The sequence below is a fragment of the Canis lupus genome, chromosome 10 (assembly GCF_003254725.2).
Source record: "Canis lupus dingo isolate Sandy chromosome 10, ASM325472v2, whole genome shotgun sequence".
In the NCBI taxonomy this organism is placed as follows: domain Eukaryota; kingdom Metazoa; phylum Chordata; class Mammalia; order Carnivora; family Canidae; genus Canis; species Canis lupus.
This window is the reverse complement of record NC_064252.1, coordinates 6,586,557-6,609,866: the sequence shown is the minus strand read 5'-3', so window position 1 is coordinate 6,609,866 and position 23,310 is coordinate 6,586,557. Positions and strand designations below refer to the sequence as shown.

General features: G+C 36.7%; 2 long non-coding RNA genes across 2 annotated transcripts in view; one reads left to right on the top strand and one right to left on the bottom strand.

Moving 5' to 3' along the window:
• The first annotated feature begins 1,000 nt into the window (after positions 1–1,000).
• LOC112677927 (uncharacterized) lies at positions 1,001–11,924 on the top strand. Its single transcript, XR_003147285.3, has 5 exons — positions 1,001–1,269; positions 1,793–1,912; positions 2,572–2,703; positions 5,089–5,158; positions 11,863–11,924. It is a non-coding gene; the product is annotated as an uncharacterized LOC112677927 (long non-coding RNA).
• The window catches only part of LOC118350147 (uncharacterized), a 118,388-nt gene continuing 103,277 nt past the window's right edge, over positions 8,200–23,310 (bottom strand). Inside the window, exon 3 of the long non-coding RNA XR_004803422.1 lies at positions 8,200–8,313. This is a non-coding gene — a long non-coding RNA (uncharacterized LOC118350147). The remainder of the gene's footprint in view (positions 8,314–23,310) is intronic.

Genomic DNA, 23,310 nt, shown 5'->3' with positions numbered 1-23,310 from the left:
TTCTTCTACTATGTGGATTTCCATTCCCTCAGTGAATATAAGCTAGCAATATGTTGGTCACTCTTTCACATGCCTGCTATGTTCTGTAAAGCTATTCTGACTTTTCACTTTCCATTTCCATTTATTTTAGAATGTATATCAATTCTGTGGGGGAATATCCCCAAAGAGGACTTACTTTCTTTCCTCTTTCCCTCCCCACCCCACCCAATAGTTTAAATGCAAAAATGGCTTCTAAACCAAGCACAGCAACAAATAAATATATTCTTTCAATAAAGCATCACATTTCTTTCTCAAACACACAGATTTTCGCGAGGCCTGAAGTTCATCAACTTGATTAAAATGTACATTGTGTCTTAATATTTAGGCCACAGAATAATCATTAAGATTCAGAATGTTTTAGCACCACTGAATCCATACCCCTTCAGGTCCAAGTTTATTCTAAAATAAATTGTGATGTAGAACAATTTTCAATTCACAGGGCCTAAAATCACGATTATTTATAGCACTCATTATTTGCTATTTCATAATAATCACAGTGCCATTTGTTGAGTAAAAGCACCATAATAAATTCTTTACACACACCATCTCATTTTTTATTGTCTTACCTTCTTTTATCTCAGCACTAAGCAGAGACACTTGAACAAATGGATATAGTGTGAGTGCATGAATTAAGACATATAAACTTGATTTCAGATTGTTTATAATTATGAAGATGAAACTAACGGCAGATTTTTCTTCTGAAACTATCAGTTGGCTTTTATGAAGCATTTATTAACAGCAGGTACTGTTGACTACCCAAGACAAGACATGCTTTGTCTTGTTTCATCTTCAGAATAACCTTACTAGGTAGATACCATTATCATGATCCCTTCTTGCAAGATCCAGGAGGTAGAGACACAATGTAGCTGTAGGATTAAGCAGTTTGCCCATGGGCATAACATTCAAGTGTAGTAAAATAGGAGTACAAACCATGTGACCTAGCACAGAGAATACAGTTTAACCCAAATGCACTACCGTGCCTCCCAGTGGCAACGTTGGTGGGATTTACATGATGAACACAACTCCCTGATGCCAACACCTACTATCCCCAGGCCCAGTGAGAAGGAAAGGAATGATACCCTCGCCCAACCCTCTCTCATCCCAGCAGGTTGGCAGTGCTGCCAGTAGAGAAGAGGAGGGAAGTATGTCAAAGCACTCCCTGAAGCCCTGAGAAAACTGGACCCTGGCCCATCCGAGCGGAAAAGCAATCAGCAATAGTTGTAGAATCTGGTATGTGCACATGTGTTTTCCTTTTATAGAACTGCCCCAGATTGAAAACAAGCCCATTTAAAAGAGGTTACTTGGGGTCGTCATGATTCTTCATAAGGTTGGCTAGGCGTTCAGAGACTAGGCTGACCAGAGAAAAGTGACTCCAAATCTTTTTGAAACATGCCACTACAACATTTACATCCTGACACTTAAATACAGTACTAGAAAATACATTTAAACCACTGTGTTATAATTAAGTTGCTGATTCACATTTAAGGTCTATGGCATCAACTAATTTAGAGTACAGTCAGGGGAGAAGGCCTCAGTATAAAGAGGTGACCGCAAGGGAAACCCAAGGATATTTTTCCCTTGGGTCCCTTTAGCAAAATATTTCTTTTGTGTTTTTAATTATCCAAAACAGAAATTCCTCAGAAAGAGAAAAATACAAAGAAACAACTTCTATACAGGAGTCATAAGCTAATTTATCCTTCATTAATCAAGAATCATTTATTTACACCTTTTGACCTAATAATTCCACTTTTAGGATCTTTCAGGATTATCATTTAGATCGCCAGTCATAAAGATTTGTATTCTGACATTGAATTGTAATCCAGATTTTGTAACTCTGTGGGAGAGAGGACTGTTTCTGATTCTTTCTTTTGAGGTAAGTATTTGGTGTTATTCACTGTGGCACTATTTGTAATAGAAAAAAATTAATGATAGAGAAAATTTTAGTAAATTATAGTCATTTATACAATGAAGTATTCTACAGCAATAATACATCATGCTATCAATGACTAGGGGCAACAGGAAGTGTTTCTGATATTATACCAAAGTGAAAAAAAGATATACAGTATGATCTCAATTTTGTAAGAGAAAATTATATATGCATCAAAAAGGACTAAAAAGAACATATATTAAAATGTGATATTGGATATCTCTAGGTAATGAGCTTATGGGTGATTTCTTTTTCTTATACTTTTCAGTCTAAATCAATTTTTTTACAATGATGATATATTATTTTTCATTTTTACCAGAATCAAAATCAAGAGAGTCATTTAGTTTATTTTAGGGAAAAAGGAAAATCATTTGCTTAATTCCCTCAATTTTGAATACTTCTTTCCCAGTGGGAAAAAAAATGGTCTTAATGTAAAGTCCATATTTGCATTATGAATATGAAATTATTCCCAATTATTTACTCCTTAAAATAAGGTCTTCCAAGTAACATACAATCATGAAGTAAAACCAGTTGTTGAGAAGTTAACTGGGTTGTTTTCACAATAATGCAGAAAAGTAAATATTGTTATTTGCTTCATGTTACAGAAAAGGAAACTAAGGCACAGAGAGACTCAGTAATTTGACCATGGCTAGCAACTTGTAGATCTGGGGTTGAACCTAAGTACCCCCTTCACAGACTGCCACAGGAGATGTGAGAACCGACCCAAAGTTTTAACTGTATGCCAATGCTTTCACGTGAACTTTCAAAATATGCAAGTGAATAAATTATATACACGATCCTTTAATTTGGGCTAGAGTAAATAATGATTGAAACATTGTGTAATTATATAAATATTATGAGTTCCTGCTTCGAAAATATTTCACAATTTATCATCTGAGTAAAGTATGTCGACTTAATGATTTTGAATTTCTGATGTTTTCTCATTCCAATTTTCTTTGATTAATTCTGAGTTTATTGATAGAACATAAAACATGTAAGGCATAATCAATATGCAATGATTTTTTAAAACCTTGATTATGAATAATTAAATTGGGTTAGAGTGGATTCTGAGGATGCTGTGTACATGTATATTGCCAGTGGGAATAAAAGTGGAGGATAGCTTCTGAAATGTTAGAGGAGTATGATACAATTTGCAAAAAAAAAAAAAAGGATGAGTTTCAAGTTCAAGCTGTGCTCAAGAAGGATATTATTGACACTGAATACCAAATAGTGACTAATTCTCTATCATTTTGGTCAGTTCTGGAATGCAACATATACGATTTTTTTTTTTTGCACATTTGCTTTCCTGATTTGGATTTTCTAAGACTAATCTAAGTCAGAATTTCTATTTCTTCGGCCAGATAAACTGATGGTAAGGTGAAGCAGTCCCACTCTTTTTAAGAGGAAGCAATCACCTAGGTATTTACACTGTAGATACCATCAATCTGTGTCTTAGGACTCAGGATATGTGTGCTCTCTACACTAAACCATGCTACACATGACTGAACTGGAAGGAGAGCTAATCCTTGATAACCTAACTGACTGAAACTGACATATTGGAACAGATGGAACAAAAGTAGCAATTCTTTTGATTGTAGAAATCTACTCTCAATCTTTTTTCCACCCCAACACACCAAGGGATATGACACATCTCACTGTTACCAGTGGGTCACTAGAGCACAGATCTCATGAGGGATAAGGGAAAATAATAGGTATATATAATCCTGAAGGGAAGATATATGTGTTTTTAAAATCCCATCAAAGAGGGGCAACTGGGTGGCTCAGTCTGTTAAACATCATACTCTTGATTTTGGCTGAAGTCATGATCTCAGGGTCCTGAGATTAAGCCCAGCCACTCAGGGAGTCTGCTGGAGGATTCTCTCTGCCCCTCTGCCCCTTCCCACCACTTGTACCCAGAGGCATGCTGTCTCTCTCTCTCTCTCCCTCTCTCAAATAAATAAATAAATAAATAAATAAATAAATAAATAAATCTTTAAAAAATAATAAAATAAAATATGATCAAAGGGATTTGGATCAACCACCTAGCTCATCTTAGAAAATGACTCAGTGATAAAGCAATTTCTAAGGAGCTAAATTCCGCACATTCAGTGAACATTCTATAAATATTCATCACAGATAATGAGGACCGTTATTATTGTCACTAATAACAGTTACTGCATTCTCTAGATTTTTTTTAAAATGTAGTACCATAATCATTCTGAAGAATTGTGCCCCTGTTTATGCTAAAGATTAGTTTTTATTTTTAAGTGTACGAGGGCCTTATAAAATAAGAACCTTTAAAACTATTAAAAGATCATTTTTATTTCATCTTGTTGAATTCCTGCCTCTACTAGAGATCTAGAGACACAAACACTGTTTTTCAAATACTCAACAGGCATCACCAAAGAAAATTGTTAGTTCAGGCTGCTATAAAAAAATACCATAGACTGAGTGGCTAAACAACACACGTATTTCTCACAGTTCTGGAAGCTGGCAAGTCCAATACCAAGATGCGGGCCAACTATTTCCTGGTTAAGGGCCTTTCCTGGCTTTCAGAGAGCCACCTTCTTGCTGTTTCTCATTAGGCAGAGAGAGGGCGCTGGTCTCCCTGTTCTTAGAAGTACGCTAATGCCATGATGGGGGAACCACTGTACTGACCTCAAATAAAACTAATTGCCTCTCAAAGGCCCCACCTTGAAATACCATCACACTGGGATTAGGGCTTCAACATGAATTTTGTGGGGGGACACAAACATTGAGTCTACAGCAACAATAATATACAAAATTCAATCATAACACTAATAGTAATACATTATTTGCCCATAAAATGTCATGGATAAAGAAGCTTGCTTCTATTTGTAACTCTGTCTTAGTTTCTTCTCTCATTTGTGATAGCATTTTTCATAATGCCCCAACTAGGGAGTATGAAAGGAGGAAAAACTCCTAAAGAAGGATATTCACCCAAGGCACCTGGGTGGCTCAGTGGTTGAGCGTCCCTCTGCCTATGCCTCTGCCTCTCTCTGTGTCTCTCATGAATAAATAAATAAAATCTTTTTTTTTTACAAAAGAAAGATATGCACAATTAGAGGTATTATAATACACTCTGGTTTGATTCTAACCAGGTCCTTGGAGTCTTGGAGCTCTACATTATGGAGGAGACAGCCTTTTCAATGAGGTCCTTTGGAAATTCAAGTAAGTAAATGACTTAAAATTAAGTCTATCTAAGGTGGACTACATTTACATAATTCTGAAGGACTTTTTCTCATTAATTGAAATTCTCTCTTGTCCATTCTTCCTCCCTCCTTCTCTTTCTCTTCTCTTTTTTTTTTCTTTTTACTTTTACTTTTTTGGAAATGATAGAACTGATGTGTTTGGTAGAAGTGAATACTGTCTCTCCAGGATAAAATGGTGGTGGCATCCAAAGATATATTAGCTAGCAATACTACAATTTTCAGAAGGAAACACAAAGGAGTTACTTCAATTTAATTGCTTTATCAAAAGATAATTCCTGCTTCTTATTGTCTCAAATAGGCCCTAAGCAGTTCCTATTAAGAACAGGTAAAACCAAAGGATGTGCGCAGTGAGACACATGACCATGAAACCTAATGTTTTGTAAACTGAGCAGAGAGGTTTCCAAGCACCTCAATTAGTTCTCCCCCAAGAGTAGCATAATGTTCAAAATCATTGCAAATGCTCATCAGACTAAAATGAGAGAACAGTAGAGAAAAATCTAATTGCTTCAGTCTATCTAACATTTTAGTTTCTCTATAAAGAGATGAAAAGAATATGCATATGTAATTTTAGGATATCCTCAGGGACATTTTGTTTTTGGACTGATGTTAGCTCACTCAGACCACATACAAAAACTTTCCTACATAAGACTTGAGAGACTCAACAAAAGGTTAATTAGCGGAGACAAATGCTGTAACTTCAAACAACAGGTGACTTGTGCTCAGGTGTCTGGTCTGTTATAGGAGCCCTTATTTTCTACCTAGATTTTTTCTTCATCATAATTAGAAAAATTACTTATGATATCATTGTGAAATTATGGGAGAATTAAGTATCTTTGATACTCTACAGGACGTTGTGTGTGATCCTAAATTTTCTAATTGATGGCTACATTGTAATTCCCTAACTCTACTTAAATAATTCACTGAAACTATAAATCCTGTTCCTTATATATAAAGAAATAATCATAGATCAAAACCAAACGTACATAATTCTTCTTGTTCTATTACGTTTTCCATATAGGCTCATACTTAATTTTCCTAGTTTTTCTAAGCTGTCTCCTTAACATTTATTGAGTGATTTGATAGAAGTTCTTTTTATCTCTATTACTAAACTAAATGGCAGAGCAGCGAGATGGAAGAAACCTGAGATCTTTCCAGCCCCAGATGTCCACCTCCCCTTTGACTGTTTTAGAAAAGAGAAAAATAATTCCTCCCCTGTGTAAGCCACTGTTCTCTGAGGCTCTTTGTTATAATGACTTACCATGTACTCTAACCCTCACGGGGGAGGATTTTTACAAAATTCTCTCATTCTGTTTCAGTTTCTGAATGTCTCCTATTCTTGTTGGGTACTGGGTATAAAATGGTGACCAAATCTAATCTCAGTCATCGTAAAACTTAGAGAACAATGGAGGAGAAGCACATTATACAAATAACCACGCAAATAAACATAGAACTACAAACTGTGACAAGTTCCATCATTTAGGGACATTCAGGACAAGAAAAGTCCCCTTGCATGGGATGACTTCCAAAATACTTGAAATCTCAAATTCTCACTGCTTCTTACATAGAAACAATTATTTCTAGCATTCCTCTCACGATGGGTTTTGGAGTTTCTTTATAATTCTGAGTCATTACGCTAAACTTACCCCCTTCTTGATATTCAGTGACTCAAATGGCATTTATCAATTCAGATGTGATCCACCAAGAACAGAGTTTGAGTCCGTATTAGTTTTCTATGGCTGCTACAACTAATTACCACAAATGTAGTAGCTTAAAACAATGCAAATTTATTTTCTCTTTTGAAAGTCCAGAATGAGTCTTATGGGGCTGAAATCAAGGTGCTACAGGATTGGTTCCCTCTGGAGTCTCTAGGGGAGAACTTGTGTTCTTGCCTTTTCTAGCTTCTAGAAGCCATGACATTCCTAGGCCAGAGGCCCCTTCCTTTTGTCGTCACATTTCTTCCACCCTCCACCCCGCCCCGCCCCTTCACTTCACATTTTCCTTCTTCTGCAGTCACACCTCCAACTCTCTCCTTGTAAGAAGACTTCTTATAAAAATTATAGTTTAGGCCTACCTGAGGAATCCGGGATAATCTCTGCATCTCAAGATCCTTAATTTAATTGTATCTACAATGATCCTTTTGCTATGTAAGATAATATTAATATTCATCGGTTCCAGGCATTAGGACTTGAATATCTCTGGAAGCCATTATGCAGCTGAGCATATACTCATACTCCAGGCTACAATTAAATTTATTAGCAGAGAAAACTTCAAAATTATTCATACACATTAACAGGCATCTGGCTTTCCCTGTACTTATGTACTTAGGTTTTTAGTACTCAAGTGAAAGACCAGATATTCAGTATCCTTATTAAATTCTGTCTGTGGAATTTAACCCATGGACTTTTCGAATCCACACTCTTTCATATGGCATATTTAACAATCAATCCACTTCATCTCCAAAGTATCAAAGGATTTCAACCCAAGTTGATTTTGTTTGCTTTTAAAAGTCTGATACAACAAAGTTTCAGTATATGCAGGCAGGGGAGTATCAGAGGTCAACAGCCCTGAGACCAAGGCTGAGGAAAACAATAAAGCTAGCAGGAATGCTACTAAAGAGAGTTGCACAAAGTCCCTTCACAGTCGCCCCAGACCACTGTTCTCCTTGGTGTTGGCATCATGGGACTCCAATCCAGTGTGTGGGCCATGGATATGGAAACCATTTCTCAGTAGGGATAGCTAAGGCCAATGATTTCAGGACTTCAGTTACAGCAGAATTTGGTGTAAGACTGAGGGCATAGGCGATAGAGTTCAACCTTCTCAGGGCAGAGAGCTAGCAAAATCCAAAAGATGAGCCCACCTGACTGAGGTTCAGACTAGAGTTTCTAGCCCAGGGAAGAAGGGTACTCACCAGAAAACCAAGACAGAAGTCCAGTCGTGTTACTGAGCCAACATGGAAGGAGGCTGCAGCTCAGCCAGTAGGCAAATGCTCTACTGTGTCACTTACCAGGCAGGGGTGATGAAGGCCGTTTCAAGATTCCACTCTTCGATATGCTGGTCAGGCCTGAATCAGAAATCAGGGGACTGAGACTCCGGGTTGGAAGTCTTGGAGAGTGTCTGGGGAAGAGAGGGATGCACCCATTACAGAATTTCAGCCCTACAAGACGTGTGGAAAAGGTGCTAGTTCATTACCTTTACTCTTTAAAATGTATCTACCCTTGCTCCAACCTCTTTATCAGAGTTGGAAAATTGCCCTCTGCCCCTTAAGGGCAACACTCTGGCAAAGTATTTAAGATGCTCCGGGAATAACAACTAAGATGCACCTAGGGTGTGTAGTACTCTTCTAAGTGCTTTGAAGTATGGTAACCTATTTAATCCTCACAACCCACAAGGACTTATTTTACAGATGAAGAAATTGAAGCATGAAGAGATTAAGTAACTGGATCAAGGTTACGTAGCCACTAAAGCTTTAAACACGGGCACTTCCCTCCGGGCCATACTTGTAGCCATCAAAATATGCCACCTCTTTTGCACAATTGCTTCTTGGCACCCCTTGCCTTGTGCATGACCAAAGCCCAATAAATATCTGCTGGATTGGCAGACAAATGAGGATGGATGCCTTACTGAATGAATAGATGAAAGAAACCCCAGCTTGGAGAATTCAAGCTTTATTTGATCAAGAAGACCTCCTGAGAATCTTCCTATTAAGCATGCCTCCATAAAGCAGAATAGTGGCACCTCAACCCGTCTTTGCTGTTTATTACCAAATGCTTTCTGTGAAGCTTCCACAACTAAAATAGGACCAATTGGCTAAATACCACAAATAATATATGCAACTCTTTTTTTTAATTTAGAAGTGAAAGGGAACATTAGAATAAATGGAAAAAGAATGTTCTGAGCCAAACATAGAAAATTGCCTACACTCTTCCATTATTCTGTTTTTATGTGTCAGAAATAGTTCTTTAAATACTCGTTATTCATGTTTCTAGCAAAAAACAGAGTGTTACATTCTGACTTGAATGAAAGATTGGAGGAGGCTTTGTCATCAACATCCTCCCTGCTGGCATAATTATTTTCTTCATTACATTGTAGAATTAAGTCAAGATTATAAGTGATTTATTTTTCTGGCATTTTATTTTATTTTTTTTATTTTTTTATTTTTAGAATTTCTGGCATTTTATAACACTTGGTGATAGACAGTTCTCCTACTATTTTTACTTATCTTATTTTGGCATTTTGATTTTTCTGGTTGAGTTGATTGAGCATAATTCTATTAGAAGTGTTCTCAACAAATAAAGAATTTTCCCCAGGTATCTTTTGTACTCTAATGCTCTAAGAACACATTTCCATCTAAAGTAACAATTCTCATCCCAACAAATATTATCCAAATGGGCCGGAGTGAAAAATATCTTTCTAATTCTTCTGAATCAAAATCCTTTTTTATGTAATGTGGGAAAGAAAACATATAGGGCAAAAAAAAAATCAGACATTTCCTTAAGCATTTAGGTTTTCATCCAAGGATTGTTAGCCTAATCACATAGCATGGCAGAGTGTTTGAACATATTTAAATCTTATAATGCAGTAGATTTTCAAATAATTGAAGGCTGTACGGTGCCCTTGATAAAAGTTACTTTGTACAGAGTCCGTGTGGATTGACTTTCGAGAAATTATTTGCTTGTTTTGTGGCTTTTGGCTTCCAGCCCGCTTAGCTTAGGCCTTGTCTGGTCATCTGGCCATATTTTCACAACAACTCAAGTGATAGGATCTTTTCCAGTATCATTTGCAATGCCTTGCAGCTGTCCTTGTTGCCTGGCTATTTACCCAGACAGAGAGCAAAGGGCAAATTGTTTTTTTCAATTGAACTCAAGCAAAAAACACAAAAATTTTCTTTATTTTTAGTTTCCAGTCCCACCTAGGTCATATGTAGATTTCTTTTTTACCATCTCTTCAACAACTAATGGCTTGATGCCCTGATCTCTACGTCAAGGTGGTCTTCTATAGTCATTCTTCCAATTATTCATTCACTAACTTGTTCATTCAAAAAAAATTTCATTGAGTGCCTAACATGTGTCTAGTTCTACAACATACAAGTAAATAATTATTGGTCATTGCCCTTGAAGACTTGACAGCCTAGTAGAAATGAGAGATGTGTAAACAGGCATCAGAATGTCATGTGCAAAGTGCCAAGTGGTATTAGAGAGGTAAGTAGGAGTGTTGCGGGATCTCAGATGAGAGAACAGTGGGGACCGTGGAGGCATTGGGAGGGAGGACTAGGAACATATTTTGATTTGGGGGAACTTTTCAATGGTTTTGATTCATTTCCATCATCATTATATTATGTATGAGGCAACATATGCTAGAAAGAGAGCAGACTCGAAACCCAGTTCTGCCCCCTACTACTTTATGTCTTTAACAAATTACTTAACCCTTCCATGCCTGGTGCATTAGAGCTTTATCAGGATTGGATAGTGGCTGACCCACTTCCAAAGCCTCTTTCTATTTACGAGAATGTTCTCATTGCCTAAGTCTTGGTGTTGGTCAACTTGTGCAAATAAATAAATAAATAAATAAATAAATAAATAAATAAATAAAATAATAAACAAGACAATGATACTTGCTCTCCTCACACTCCTGGCAACTCTACTCAGCCAATCCTCAACCGCTGAGCCACCCATGAGTCCCAAGTTTGATAAATTCTTTATAGGTTTTGGATGCTAACCCTTTTAAAATATATATATAAATTTATTTTTTATTGGTGTTCACTTTGCCAACATATAGCATAACACCCAGTGCTCATCCCGTCAAGTGCCCACCTCAGTGCCCATCACCCAGTCATTCCCACCCCCCACCCACCTCCCCTACCCTAGTTCATTTCTCAGAGTTAGGAGTCTCTCATGTTCTGTCTCCCTTTCTGATATTTCCCACTCATTTTTTCTCCTTTCCCCTTTATTCCCTTTCACTATTTTTTATATTCCCCAAATGAATGAGCCCATATAATGTTTGTCCTTCTCCGACTGACTTACTTCACTCAGCATAATACCCTCCAGGTCCATCCACATCGAAGCAAATGGTGGGTATTTGTCATTTCTAATGACATCCAACAAGGCTTTTCTTAGTGGTTCCTGCCACCCAGCCTTCAATGGAGCTCATTTTTAGGACCTGATTCTCTAGCTTTCCTCACATACTTCCAATAAATTCCTTTTCTGATTAAGTTAGCCAGGGTTCCTTTCTGTTGCTTGCTACCAAGAATGCTGGGTAAAACGCTCAGTTAATGCCTCAGTTAAGGCTTTGTTCATTCATGGTTTTGTTGATGAATTAAAATGAGAAAGTGGGTGAAGTCCATAATGCAAAGTATCTGGTACATGATGGATTCGTTATCAGTGTTGGATTCTTAAGCTGTTTGAATCTTGAGCCAGAGTAACCTGACAATCATATCGCCAAGGCTTCTCAATAGGTACTGGATAGTGGGGATCAAAATACTACTTCACTGGTAATTGTACCTAATAATAATCAATGTAGAGCTTTGGTGGAGCTGGTTTAGAGCATATGACTTTAGCTTTGAGTGGTAAAAGACTGTTTCACATTTTTGAAGCCCAAACTCAAATTTAGAAACCTTCCAATATCCTGGTTGACTATAGGTTATAAAAATATTACCATCTTTCTCAGACAGGGAAGAGACAGAGACCCCCGTGCACTTATATGTGGTGTGAAGACATCCACTAGTGAATGTAAGTGTGTACATCTCTCTCTCTTTGAACTCCCTTTTTGGACCTCAGGCATAAGGAGTTGAATTACTCACTACTCACCCACACACCACTGTTCCTAGCATAATATCATTTTAGCCTGAATGAGGCCCCTCTCCTGTTTCATTTTAATATAAATATCACCTTTGTTCTCAAGTATCGCTTCCTATTCCACCCATAAGCATGCTCTAAGATGATTGATATATGTCCTTTACATATCCTAGTAGACTATGTAGCTCTTGTTGGGTATGTGCTCAATGTACACAACATTGTTGAGCTATAAATCCCTTAGGTTTATAGAGATTTCTTAGGTTTCTTACTGTGTTAACACAAAACTTACTGGTTTTTTTTTTAAACCAGACAAGACTGTTTTAAAGATTGATTAGCTTGTTTGTGTGTTTGGTACTTCTCTTTTAACTACCGCATAATGCACCCCACAGTATGCATCTACCACATTCTGTTCATCCATATTGCCAAGGTGGGTGAAAACTACACTGCCTCCTATTCCTACTACCTCAAATATCACGAAGACAAACATTCTTGTATCTATATATGTATATGTATCTTGTATCTGTGTATATGGACCCGTGGAAGAGTTTCTCTGACCTACACCTCAAGGGGTTAATTTTTGGGCTATAGGGCATAAACATATTTATTTCTCCAATATTTATTTCCAGAATATCTATGACCATTTACACTTCTGCCAACAGGGCATGAGGGTTTCTATCTATACACATCTTGAACACTTAGTATCATGCACATTTTAATTTTTATCATACAAATGGGAGTAAAGTGGTATGTTATAAATATCTAAATATGTATTTTTCTGATTACTAATGAGTTTGAGCATCTGTTCATGTACATGTTAGCTATTTCCCCCTTGTAAAGTATTTCTTCATATCTTTTGTTCATTTTTCTATCTGCTCTCCTGTATATACATGGGACCATTAATAAGCTGTCTATTTTGTTCTGTTAGTTTGTCTTTTCCTAAATTAGTACTGTACTGCTTTTATTTCTATGACTTTGTACTGTCCCTTAAAGGGTAAACATCTCAACTTTGCTCTCTATTTTCAAAATTAACTTTTTATGAACCTTTATGCTTCCACATACTTTTTATTTTATTTTTTTTTAAATTTTTATTTATTTGTGATAGTCACAGAGAGAGAGAGAGAGAGAATGAGGCAGAGACACAGGCAGAGGGAGAAGCAGGCTCCATGCACCGGGAGCCTGACGTGGGATTCGATCCCGGGTCTCCAGGATCGCGCCCTGGGCCAAAGGCAGGCGCCAAACCGCTGCGCCACCCAGGGATCCCCCACATACTTTTTAGAATGAGTTTGTAGAACTCTTAATAAGTATGGTGGAAATTTATTGTGAGTGAATAGGTAATGACTTTTTAATATTAATTATTGAAAAAGTTAGAATTTTCTGTTTTTCTACAAATTTATATATTTCATCTGGGCTATACTATGTATTTGCAAATAGATGTCTATAATTTTCAATTAAGTTTTAGATATTTGTTTTGTCTAGTTATTTTATCCTTTCACACTGCATTTTTATTTACATTTTCTTTTTATATAATTTGTCTTGCAAGAGATTTATGCATTTTATTAATTCTTTCACAGAGTGATTTATGAAAAGCTTTATAATTTTTCCTCTAAGGACTACTCTAGCTCTTCTGCACAGTTTGACATGTACTATTTTGTCATTTGATTCTAAATATTCCATTAGTTCTCTAATGATTTCTTCTTTAACTCTAAGTTCCACAGTATTGTACTTTTTGTTTTCTGTAGTTTTTAGTTTTCAGAATGATTGGATTTTATTAGCCAGATTTTTGCTACTAAATTCTAATTTTGTTTAAAGATTTTATTTATTTATTCATGAGAGACACAGAGAGGGATTTTTTTTTTTAGGATTTTATTTATTTGTTCATAAGAGACACACAGAGAAAGGCAGAGACACAGGCAGAGGGAGAAGCAGGCTCCATGCAGGGAGCCCGATGCAGGACTTGATCCCCGGACTCCAGGATCACATCCTGGGCCAAAGGCAGACGCCAAACCACTAAGCCACCCAGGGATCCCCTAATTTTGTTGTCTTATAGTTAGAGGATATAATATCTATAATGTTAATTCTTTGGATATTATTGACAAATCTCTTGTGGCTTTGCTTATGATTTGTTCTTCACAATTGTTCCATTTTTGCACAAAACAAACACAAATTTATCAATGCCTATATAGATTTATTACTTCAAACTCAATGTATTATTCAAACATCTTGTCTTTGATTATATTTCATCTGATTGCTTATCAATTTCTAAGAGGAATTTGTTGAAACCTTAACTATAATTATTAATTCATCTCTTTCTCCTAGTAGCAATGACTTATGTATTTTAAGACTATGTTAATGATTTTATGTATTCTTATCCTTTTAACCATTTTTAATAACTTTGTTTCTTATAATTTTTTATTCTTGGATTTTACTTTGACACAAAATTGCTACTCATATTTTTGTGACATCCTCTTCCATTTATTATTCTAATGATCTGTCGCTTTTTGTTTTAAGTATGCATTATTACTGCCAGTCCTTTATTTTTTCTGATCTGAAACCCTCCGTATTTTATTTATTTTCTATTTCAAGTTCTTATTTAAATTCGAGTTAGTTAACAGATGGTAAAATTGGTTTCAGGTGTAAATAGTGATTCATCACTTACATATAACACCCAGTGCTCATTACAACAAGTGTCCTCCTTAATACCCATCATCCATTTAGCCCACCCCCCATCCACCTGTCTCCATCAACACTCAGTTTGTTCTCTATTGTTAAGAATCTCTTCTGGTTTGATTCCTTCTCTCTTTTTTTCCACCTTCCCCTATGTTCATCTGTTTTGTTTCTTAAATTTTACTTATGAGTGAAATTATATGGTATTTGTCTTTCTCTGACATGTTTAGCATCATGCTGTCTAACTCCATCTACATCATTGCAAATAGCAAGATTTCATTCTTTTTAATGGCTGAGTAATATTCCATCAATGAATGAAAGACCTAAGTGTGAGACAGGAAACCATAGAAATCCTAGAGGAAAACACAAGCAGCAATGTCTTTGACCTCAGCTGTAGCAACTTCTTACTAGACATGTTGCTGGAGGCAAGGGAAACAAAAGCAAAAATGAACTATTGGGACTTCATCAGATAAAAAGCTTCTACACAGCAAAAGAAACAATCAGCAAAACTAAAAGAGCAACCTGTGGAATGGGAGAGGATAGTTGCAAATGATACATCTGTTAAAGGGTTAGTATCCTGCTTTGTTAGTTTTCCCCATTCTCACTGGTGTGAGGTACGACCCAGCAATTGGACTGCTGGGGATTTACCCCAAAGATGCAGATGCAATGAAACACCGGGACACCTGTACCCCGATGTTTATACCAGCAATGTCCACAATAGCCAAACTGTGGAAGGAGCCTCGGCGTCCATCGAAAGATGATGGATAAAGAAGATGTGGTCTATGTATACAATGGAATATTCCTCAGCCATTAGAAATGACAAATACCCACTATTTGCTTCGACGTGGATGGACCTGGAGGGTATTATGCTGAGTGAAGTAAGTCAGTCGGAGAAGGACAAACATATGTTCTCATTCATTTGGGGAATATAAAAAATAGTGAAAGGGAATAAAGGGGAAAGGAGAAAAAATGAGTGGGAAATATCGGAAAGGGAGACAGAACATGAGAGACTCCTAACTCTGGGAAATGAACTAGGGAAGGGGAGGTGGGTGGGGGGTGGGAATGACTGGGTGACAGGCACTGAGGTGGGCACTTGACGGGATGAGAACTGGGTGTTATGCTATATGTTGGCAAAGTGAACACCAATAAAAAATAAATTTATATATATATTTTAAAAGGGTTAGCATCCAAAACCTATAAAGAATTTATCAAACTTGGGACTCCTGGGTGGCTCAGCGGTTGAGGATCTGCCTCCTTTGGCTCTGGTTGTGATCTCGGAGTCCAGGGATCAAGTCCCACATTGGGCTCCCTACAGGGAGCCTGTTCTGCCTCTCTCTGTGTCTCTCATGAATAAGTAAATAAAGTCTTTAAAAAATAATTCATCAAACTTGACACCCCAAAAATAAATAATCCAGATAAGAAATGGGCAGAAGATATGAATAGATATTTTTCCAAAGAAGACCTCAAAATGGTTAATAGACACATGAAAAGATGCTCAGCATCACTCATCATCAAGGAAATACAAATCAAAACCATGATGAAATACTATCTTACATCAGTCAGAATGACTAAAATTAACAACACAGGAAACAAGTGTTGGCGAGGATGTGGAGAAAGGGGAACCCTCTTACACTGTTGGTGGGAATGCCAGCTGGTGCAGCCACTCTGGAAAAACAGTATGGAGGTTCTTCAAAAAGTTAAAAATAGAACTACTCTATGACCCAGCAATTGCATCTAGGTATTTACCCAAATGATACAGAATACTGATTTGAAGGGGGACATTTACCCTGGTGTTTATAGCAGCATTATCAACAAATAGCCAAACTATGGAAAGAGCCCAAATATCCATCAGCTGATGAATGGATAAAGATGTGAGATATAGGGCAGCCCGGGTGGCTCAGCGGTTTAGCGCCGCCTTCAGCCTAGGGCGTGACCCTGGAGACCCCGGATCGAGTCCCACATCCGGCTGCCCGCAAGGAGCCTGCTTCTCCCTCTGCCTGTGTCTCTGCCTCTCTTTCTCTCTCTGTCTCTCATGAATAAATAAATAAAATCTTAAAAAAAAAAGATGTGAAAAAAAAGATGTGAGATATATATATATGGCATATATATGCAATAAATTGTACTCAGCCATCAAAAAGAAACACTGCGTTTTCAAACATTGTACATTTTTAGCATTATATCAGAACTTCTTTCTCTGTATTGTTTTCTATTTTCTACTTATCTGTGTTTTCTCCTTTTCTGCCTTCTTTTTCTTTTTTTTTTTTTTTTGGTAGGGGTAAAATTTTCTTCTACTTGTTTGAAGATTAACTTCTTAAACTTAATACTTTTATCATCCCCTCAAAGAAGACAAGTGATTTAGCATCCTCTCCATATCCTCAACCCCTTCTATCTCATTCCTTGTTCTGGAATGTCATGAATATACTCTGTGGTCCCCACTAATCTCCACTAAATTATTTATTCATCTTCTTTTTCCTATATATTACCCTGGATTAATGTATCTCTGCTGCTGCTCTACTTCCTACAAAAATGCTTTCATCTTTGCTTGGAAAACCTTCTTTTTATTTATTTATTTATTTTTTATTTTTTGGAAAACCTTCTGAGGCTTATGTATCTAAGAATATTTTTATAGTACTTCACATTTAAATTATTAAACTGGATATAAAATTCTATATTCAAAATTTTTCTTTTTCAGCACCTAGAAAATATTACTCCATTATCTTCTTTTTTCCTGTGTCTCTCTTCCAAAGTTTTATATTAATCTTATTTTGTTTCCTTTATAAATGTTTTGCTCTTTTCCTCTGGATGCTTTAAGAATGTTCTCTTGGATGTTTATAAATTTCATAATAATGTTTGTGTGAGGCATTCCTTTTTCTACCCTATTTGTTTCTAGATATATCTGGCTTTTAATTTCTTCTCATATTTCCTATATTATGATTTATACATCTTCATACTTCCTCTTTCGTCACCATGTTTGCTAACTCTTCTTTAAGGAAATATATTCTCTTTTTTCCTGTGACTGTTCTTTGAGAGAATTCTTTGACCAGCTCATAAGCATACTTAAATTATATTCTTTTTAATATTTAGCCCATCTTTTCAGCTGTTTATGTCTACTACAATGTTTTTCATACCCATTATTTCCAATAGGCTCTTCTTATAACTGCATGCTTCCGTGTCTCTTTTATCTCTTGGAGGAAATATTATGTTTATTTCAAATTCTCTTTAGTCTGTTTCATTAATCCTGCCTTATCTAACATCAAACATTAATTTTTTATCTCTTTTATAAAATATATGTTTTCCTCTTATGTCTGGTTATTATTCCTGAGAGTTCATTTTCTTCTGGGGTATCAGCCACTCAGGCTGACAGTGGAGCAGGAGAGCAAAGCACAGGCCCTGCTTACCCACTCCTGGGGACTTTAAGTGGCCAAAGAGGGAGGTGGTTTTCACCTCAGAAAACTATTCTATTCTTTTACCCACTCAACGCTCTTTTCCAAAATTCCAATGCCCTAACTGTAATGTGGCAAAAGGTAGAGTAAGGGGTGATATCAGGGGATTCAGGATCTGGATACGCATTTACATTCTCCAGTCAAGCCTCTGGAACCCTCCTATTAACCCCCCACAGCCCTAGGCAGCTGTTGTTTTTCTACCCCTCGTTGCAATGCTCCAAGTAATGATATGCTCAGAACCATGCAGAGATTCTGAACAAGAATCACTTTAAAGGCTTCCCCAGTACACCCTAGAACCATGGTGACCTCTTCTACCCCAGGCTGCCTTTCCTCCTCACCTACTAGGTCACAACTACTTTGTCTTTCTATTTTATCGTTGGCTTTACAAATTTACACAGATTTACTATGAAATCATCCTCTGATGTCAAGTAGGTAGGTTACCCAATACCCTCTCTACCTTTATTCTTCACCATCACTCTCTCCTCTACCCCCAAAGAAAACACACCCACACATAGGGACACAGTGGGATAGTGTTCTCCATCTAGAAAAACCAACCAAGTAGAAAAGCAAACAAACCAAAAAACCCAACAAACTCTGGTGGGGCAGAGGGAGGAAGTAAAATGTGAAAGATGTACACAAAGGAAGATGCAAGGATCTGTATCCCCTTGCAACTCAATGATTTTGTTTTACAGATTTCTACTTGGAGTAGATCCATTTTGACTATGGTTTTCAACCCCAGCTGTACATTATAATCATCTGTAGTCTCAAAAGTTTCCAAGGTAATTCTGATGTACAGACAGCATTTCAAATCACTTGCCTTATGGCAACCCAGTTATTCCTTATCTTCACCTTTAGTGTGCTGGACAAATAGAAGCTTTGGAAATTCCAAATTGGCTTCAACTGTACAGATAGAACACCACTATTGGCAATGTTACAAATTTGGGGATTTTAGAGGAATCAGATATGGCTGAGACACACAGGGTAAAAGTAAACAAATGCAAACTTCAAGAGAGCTGTCTAGCAAAGGTACTTTGGTGACAATAGCACATAGTAACAATTTATGGTAGGAAAATTTATAAGATGGTAAAAAATCCCAGTGATGTTAGAGGACATCCTTAAGTAATTGAGTAGCACTTTTAACAATCTGCCATTGAGACATGGAACATCATTAGAAAACTGAACTCATAGGCAATATTTACTCTCCCTGGCAAACAAAAACACATATTCATAATAAATGCATCCTTTTTTTTTTTCAGTCAAGAACAAAAAATACCAAAGGCAAGGACATATGATGGGGAAAAGATAATCTTTTCAACAAATGGTGCTAGGAACCCTGGACAGCTACATGCAAAAGAATGAGACTAGACTACTTTCTTACACCCTATGCAAAAATATAATCAAAATGAATAAAAGATGTAACTGTGAGATTTGAAACCATAAATCTTCTAAAAGAAAGGATAGGTGATAATCTGACATTAGCTTTAGCAATATTTTTCTAGAGATAGCTCCACAGGCAGGGGAAATAAAAGCAAAAATAAACTATTGAGATTACACCAAAAGAAGAAGCTTTTGCATAGCAAAGGAAACCATCAACAAAATAAAAAGGCTACAGAATGAGAGAAGACATTTGTAAATGGTATATCTGATAAGGGGTTAATATCCAAAATATTTAAAGAAATTATACAACGCAACAGCAAAAATAATAATAATCCATTAAAAATGGACAAAGAAACTGAATAGACATTTTTCCAAAGTAAACATACAGATGGCCAACAGACACATGAAAAGATGTTTAAACATCACCAATCATCAGGGAAATGCAAATCAACACTACAATGAGATATCACCTTATACTGTGAGAATGACTAGAACCAAAATGACAAGAAATAACAAGTGTTGACAAGGATGTGGAGAAAAAGCAACACTTGTGTACTGTTAATGAGAATGCAGATTAGCGCAGGCACTATGGAGAACAGTATGGAGGTTTCACAAAAATTAAAAATAGAAAAACCCTATGACCCAGTAATTCCACTAGTGGGTATTTACCCAAGGAAGATGAAATGCTAGTTTGAAAAGATGTATGCGCCCCTGTATGTATTGCAGCATTATTTACAGTAGTGAAGATATGGAAGCAACCTCAGTGTCCATCAATAGATGAATAAAGATGATGTGGCATATATATAAATAATGGAACACTACTTGGCCATGAATAAGAACAACATCTTGCCATTTGTGACAACATGGTTGGTCCTAGAGGGCACTATACTAAGTAAAATAAGTCATAGACAAATACCATATGATTTCACTTATATGTGGAATCCAAAAAACAAAACAAATGAACAAACAAAAAGCAGAACAGGTTCACAAATACAGAGAACAAACTGATGGTTGCTAGTGGGGCGTGGAGTAAGAAGATAGACGAAATGGAAGAAGGAGAATGAGAAGTATAGACCTCCAGTTATAGAATGAATAAAGGAATAAAAGACACAACATATGATATTGTAATAGAATTGTATAGTGACAGATGGTAGCTACACTTGTGGTGAGCACAGCGTAATGTATTGACATGTGGAATCACTATGTTGTACACCAGAAACTAATGTAACACTGTGTGTCAACTATACCTCAATTAAAATATATATATATATATATAAATATCTGAGTTTCATTTACATCTCTTTGTCAATAAATATTTTCCGATAATAAAAATAAATCAAGTATTTTTTAAAAGAACAAAAATACTAATCTTTTTGGATCTATTAGTTCTATAAGGTGTTTTAAGTATCATTACATTAGGGATGCCTGGTGTTTTATTTTTAATCTACAGATAATACATATGGCAGTTTGGTCTATAATGTGAGGGTCACTATATTAAAGAAATGTCCTTTACATGATGTCAAAATGAATTGCCTAATATTGCATCAAAGAATGTCATCTGTGGAAACAACAAGTTTCTTAAAATATTTGTCTTGGTGGCTTAGAATGAATCCAGCTGAACAAAAGTAATTGGTTGCCTTCTAGATCTAGAAATTCATTTTGAGCTCTTTTATGAAAAAGTCAGCAAATATTTATTCTAAGCTTGTATGAACCTCTATGCTAGGAACTACCTGCCAGACATTAAACAGCTTTTAAAGTTGCTGCTCTTCCTATAATATGAATATAAGTATGCTGGTGGATTTTTTAGTTGTATTGGATTAACTCCCTTTTAGGTAAATATTCTGTTAATTCAAAGTTCACATTTCCTATCAAGGATTTTCTATTTTCTCAAAGAAACCCTTCCTCCTCCTCCTTCCCACAATGATGTCTGGGTTCAAAGGTTTAGGCTTTGGGGAAAAGGGACTTTCCTCCTTCTCTGCTAGTTCCCACTGGCTTCTGGTTAAGGTTTTATTAATCTCTCCTCGCCTCTCCAGAGACGCCTCGAAGGATCTCCTGCTAATGCTCTGTTGCTGATAGAGTCAACGTGTCTCCTCACTATATATGTGGTGAGGGAACCTAGCATCCTTGTTGACAAACTTTGTCACCATCATGGCTCTCCTTGGTGCTCAGGTGCTCTGAACCTCAGGCTCTTCCATCATCTGACCCTTGGCTTTGGCTGCCTGCATTCCCAGCCTCTGCCATCAGGTTACCTCATGTCTCTGCTATTGGAGCACACCACAGGGGCTGGCTCCCACCCATGTCATGCAGGAGCATTCGTGGGTCCTGTTTCTAAAGGCATGACAATTTACTAAAAGCCAGTTTGTAGAAAAACTTATTTGCATATTTTCTTAGATTTTTTTGACTGTTTTTATGCTTTTGTTGTTTCCATACCATGAAAGTATATTAATAAGTGTTTGCTTGGGCTCTGCCCAGGCCTTGCTTTCTAGCTGAAGACTGAGAAATAGGAGAGGTCTGGTGGAATGATGGTCAAACTGAAAGACATGAGAAAGGTACATTTAGAAAATGATGGGTATCTTTTTCTATTAACAGGAATATTATGAATACACACCCTCATGAGTACACTGATTTTTATGCACTTATAAGAATACCTTATAGCTTTTAAATATCTCAGAGCTTTTAAAATGCCATCAGATTTTCTGAATATCTTGGGATCCCTGGGTGGCTCAGCAGTTGAGTGTCTGCCTTTGACTCAGGGCGTGATCCTGGGGTCCCGGGATCGAGTCCCTCATCCAGCTCCTGCAGGGAGCCTGCTTCTCCCTCTGCCTATGTCTCTGCCTCTCTCTCTCTCTCTCTCTCCTCTCACATGAATAAATAAATAAAATCTTTAAAAAAGGGTTTTCTGAGTATCTCAAACTTATTTGATCTTGCAGAATTTTAAAAAGAACTATTGCTCTGTCAAATACACTTTAGGAAAACTTTCAGTGAATCTGAGTGATGAAGTTCCTTCTTTAGCATTGAGGTTTTTAATGAAAATTATAAAGCAATTTTCCCATTTGTATTCCTAAAAATTTACTTTCTTACAGTCAGAATGCCTCGTGGATTCAATGCTGACTAAAATCAACAAAAACTCTAATATTTATGTGGCTGCTCTCAATTCCGACACCACCACTCTGACCTGACATTCCATCACCATTAACTTTTCCTCTCAACACTAGTGCCCCACATGCTAATGCCTTTCTACAGCACTTCTCACGTTCAATAGTGAATTAAAAATATTATTGATTTGGTATTTGCCACACTGAGTTGGAAAGGCAACGTTTTATAAGAGGGAACCAAGATGCAGCCCGATAAGGTAATTAGCCAAAGTCACAATGCCCCTGTGTCAAAGGTAAAACTAGAGCCCAGGACTCTTGACTCCTCACCTGACCCACACCCATTCCTCCCTGCTTCTATTACACCTGGAGACACATGCCTTTGTATGACATTACTGTCACTGCATGTACAATAAACAGAATTAAGCCTTTAACTACACTTGCTGGGATATTGAAACAGAATTCTTATTTAATTAGTGAAGTAAATAATTTATATATCTTTATTTAGAATTCAAGTCTAATGGCAAATTGCCTAAATTGGTCATAGGATCAAATTAGTTACCACATGTTTTCTCAACTAATGCACTCAATTTATTTAGCAATTTTGAAAAACAAATGATATCTGAAACGATTATCTTGCCAATGAGAAAGCATAAAACTTTACTAAGCATCTAACCATATACTTACATATAAATACTGTCAATAATAATTAAGCTTAAAAAGGAGTATATTAATTCTCCTACA